At 33.1% G+C, this 4,688-nt stretch overlaps 1 pseudogene across 1 annotated transcript; it reads right to left on the reverse strand.

The window, feature by feature from the left end:
- Nucleotides 1-331: 331 nt before the first annotated feature.
- On the reverse strand, nt 332-1,111 carry LOC306660282 (RNA-binding protein Musashi homolog 2-like; annotated as a pseudogene). The gene has a single exon. The product of its transcript is annotated as an RNA-binding protein Musashi homolog 2-like (transcript).
- Nucleotides 1,112-4,688: the final 3,577 nt, after the last annotated feature.

The following is a 4,688-nucleotide window of genomic DNA, read 5'->3' on the forward strand; positions in this document are numbered from 1 at the left end:
AAACTTGACAACTTCTTCCTGGATGCCCCTGAGGAGTCTCTACTCCTGAGAAGTCTCGGTTTATGAGTAGTTCCCTTGGCCCCATTACATTCCAGGGAGTTGGGGTGGGGTTGGTTACAATGAATACAGGGGCAAATGGGAAGGGACTGGAGAACAAGTGTTTTGAAAAACAGAGTGACGGAATGAGGTCTTTTCTAAGAATTAAATACGGGAAAGACTATTCATTCAGACAGTCAGCAGGGACAGTGTGTCAGTGGACACTAGCAGCAGCAAGGGTGGCCCAGGCCCAGATTGTGTCCTCACTCTAGAAATGGTGGCTAACCCCAATATGCTATGCCTCTCTTAAGAGCTTGTTGATTAAAATTATGTCTTGTGAAACTGGCATTATAGTCTGGGAACTGATAACTGAAGCTAGGAGCAAATCTAGGGTACCCTCGGCTCTAAGTTGCCACGAAGCTGGGGGAGTCCTACAGCCCCATGCCAAGCATGAACATATTCATGGTATAAGGCAGCTCCCAGCTTGGCCTCTTGTCCCATGTGGGAACATGACTTCTTTTGACTGATTTTTCTTACATTCCACCATTTTATTATTGATTTTATGGAAATGAATCTCACAAACTTTCTCCACAATATCTTCATTCTCAAAAGTGATGAATCCAAGCCCTCTGTACCTGTGGTGGTTTTACAAACATCAGCATCACATCCTCTAACTTGCCAAACTGCTCAAAATATTGCTTTACATCTTCCACTACTGTGTTCACAGATAATCTGCCTACAAATATTTTCTTTGTTCTCGTCACCATCTTGGGTTGCAATTGGGGAGGAAATGCAATTTGGGGGTTAATCATTTTGGAATCTAATTCATGGTGGGGCTCACCTAATACTTCATCTATACTTGCTGGGTCTGTGAATGTGAGGAAACCAAAGTCTCCAGAGCATTTTGTAGTGTAATCTCTCATGACCATACATTCTCTAATTTCTCCAAATTTGCTAAAATATTCTCTAAGGTCATCTGGTGAGGTCTTCGAGCTCAGTCCACTGGCATTTTACCAGGGTCATGCTGGGGGTCATTGGTGCTGCCCAACGTGCTTTGGCTCCCATTTGCCTCCATATCAGAGACTCCCACCTCCCACCCCTGAAACACCAAACCCCACACTGAGCTGAGTGGGGACTAATTTCAAGCCCTAATATCTCCATGTTATGAATTCCTATGCACTTTTTCTCCCTCTTCCTATGCCATTCACTTAAAATGTCATTTTGGAAGCCACAAACAGGAGACTTTCATATTCCTTTTATTAATGATTACCTACTTTTGCCCTAGCCAAATCAGGTCAATACTACCAGGAACACACTTGAACATTGAAAAAATAAACTTTACCCATCATTTCAATCTAGAAATTAAAGCAAAGACACTAAGAAGAGTCTCAGAAGATACAGGAGATAGACTTATCATAGATATTTGGGAGAAGAGACAAATTTAAGTGAATTTAATTTAAGCTGACTTATAGCAAAGCATGTGTGTAAAGAAGCCAAAATCAGCTCTAGCCTGCAAAACTGAACCCAAGGTGCTGTCTCCTTGGAAACTCCAAAATTAAGGCTCATGTGCAACTCCAGATCATGAAATCTTTATTCAAACTTTGCAACAGGGCTGTAAATTGAGGTGTTTCTCTAAATGAAAGTAATTTTGATCCTCCAAGTAAGAATATACCTTAGTGATATAATATCAAAGAGCAAAACTTGTAACAATCTGTGAGTGTAGAAGACCGATATTCTCAGTGAGAAAGAAACCAGTAGTCTTCCAAAAATGTGGTATTTAGGTATTTATGACATTATGCAGTTGCAGCATTTCTTGGTGAAAAATGTTACTTCCTGTTCACTTTTCAACTGACTTTTTCTGTCTGTTTTTTTAAACTGAAAAACATATTTTTATTTCTTCATTGGAACTAATATTTATGTTCTTACATCTACATGACTAAATAATGCATTTTTAGACTTCATTCTGATGTGACTTTGTTCTTAAGATATCCTTTTTTAAGATAATGCCACATCATCGTTACTTCTGAATTTTCATTGAACCAACATAACACGAAATAAATACAAGTAAAAGACAATCTAGTTAAGCCTCGAGAGGTTTAAATAAATATTGTAGAAAATAGATCAGGGGATATAACTGCTTTATATATTATGTAATTGATTATATCATCTAGAGATATAAATAAAATAAAAATGGTTGACATTAAATTGGCATATTTGTTTTTCTGTGTAGTTGCTGTTTTCCACTTGAACATTTTTCAGTTGATGTTCTGAATAGCCAATGAGAAAGAATAAACCAGATACGCAATTTAATTCAAATTTCAACCCAATCTACTTTGAAAATCTGATGTGTGTTAGCAATGTTAAAGTATCTAGGTCATCTTTCCTCACTAAACCAAGTAAAAGGGTCATTTTATTTTTAGCTTTATGTCACCACCTAAATTCTTTCCTCTTAATGGAAACAGAATGAAATACAATGATAAGAAATATTAACCAAAGTGAAAATAAATATGTGACACAGAGAATATGTTTATAGCAGGTACTATGGCATTGCTAATTACACATTAATCTTTCAAATCCTATTCAAGAAGAAAATTGGAGATTTGAAGTAATTATTTCAAGTTCTCAAAAGCAAAACCTCATTCTATGTCTATTAATGAAAAAGCTACACAGGATACTTATATTAGTAAAAAGTCTACTGGAACTCATACCAGTAACACATTTGTGAATTTGTTAAATTAAGAACTTAACTTCACAAAGTTAATTTGGTTTTACAACATTTAATTAGGAAACAGAATATTTTCAAATAAAATATTATTTAAAACATTTAAAGGATTGATGTAAATCTAATTTATTGAGATTAGGTTTATATTTCTGCTCTTTCTTTCCTGGAAAATGTTTTCTGGGATCTAGTAATATACAAAGTAATAATTATACTTTGATATGTATTATTACTGTAGGTTCATAGCTATTTATTTTTACTTTTATTGTCAACAAATTTAAATTTCTCTTTGCCCAAAAGAGTACTATATTAATAACTCAAAAGAGAACTCTGAGGGTATATTTAATTAATCCCTGAGTGCCTCACATGTTTCTGAAAATTTACTGAACATTCTATAAATAATAGTTAATTGTGATCAGGCAAGATTTTGTTGTATAAACTACTAGTCTTGAAAAGAGGCATTTTATATGTTTTTAGGTGAAAATATTTTTTCTCATTCTGTGTTCAATGTGGAGATGTCAGTGACCCCATTTCAAAAATATAGTTGGCTTAGTTATGTAAATCCTATTTGAATAGGCATACATAAATGTTTTTTGTTTGAATATACATCCATCTACCTACTTATTTAGTTTTCTATCAACAATATGTTCATATCAAAAACTCTGATTTCCTTTCAACTTAGAATGATAGAAGTCATTCTTGCCTTCCACCCTTTCATACTAGTCAAAACTTGGCAACCATTAATCTCAATGTATCTACTCATTTTCTAACTCACACTGACATATAAATTCATTCTGAAATTTTTGGAAAAAGAAATGAAGTAGAATAAATGGTCAATATTAGTTTATGTCAAACTTTGGAGTATAAACTTTATTTCAGTTTATTTGGGTTGATATTTATCCCCTTAAGTGTAAACATAACTTTGAAATAACAACAGATTCAAAGGTTCTGAGTGTGTTTCATTGTATTTTTCATAATTATTTTTACTTCATTTTATTTTTATGTAAAATATAAACATGATCATGAAAATTAAAACTAAACCAAATGCATTATAATCACTCTCTGAAGTCAGCCACCCCAATGTCATCCACTCCAGTAGGTACCCATTTATTTATTTACCGTCATTGTTTAACATTAAAATATTTGCTCAAAATGAATATTCGTGGTGTCTACATTTCTTTTCTACCTTATCTGCATGCTGTACATGCAGCAAAAATAATGTGTACCACAGGTTAGAAGGACAGTGAGTTTAAACCTTGAATTGGACAAAATTTACTATCAATAGTATCTTAATTGTCCATTAACATCAGTGGCACTAAAAACTGTATTATTTTGACGTTATTTCTTTTGAGATATTTTCTATTATATGTCTAAATATATTCTTAACATTTTATAATTTTTACGTTGAAAAACAGGTCACTCTGCTACAAGCATCAAAATTGCAGTTATTTCATAGAATAAAAATAGAAATAGTTCACGTTCATCAACTGCAACTATACTCTCCATGTTTCTTTTGATGCTAGTCTTTTACTAAATCAATTTTGGTTTGATTCTTTGTAGAATCAGTCTTCTTTCATTCCCTTTATTGAAGGTCAAAGTGTTCACATCTTCTCTGAATTTCTCACAAATTTTAAATAGCAGTTCAATTTAGTCATTTTCTTTGGACCATGTAGCAATTACTATGAAAAATCTTCCTCTATTTAGAATTAAATTATACTAAATGCAATCTATTAGGTATTAGTCTTTTGACACTATTTAACCTGTACAAAAACAAAGCTTCATATTTGCTTCATAGTTGTGGCATTTTTAAAAATTTCTGGTTTTCTAAAGTATTATGCCTACATACTGAAGTAAAAATGAAAAGATTTTCACTTTTTCTTCTATAGTAGTAATACTCCCATTTTTACCCTCAATTTCATGCTTTTTACCTTAA

The sequence above is a fragment of the Sciurus vulgaris genome (genome assembly GCF_902686455.1).
Source record: "Sciurus vulgaris genome assembly, chromosome: 4".
Lineage (NCBI taxonomy): Eukaryota > Metazoa > Chordata > Mammalia > Rodentia > Sciuridae > Sciurus > Sciurus vulgaris.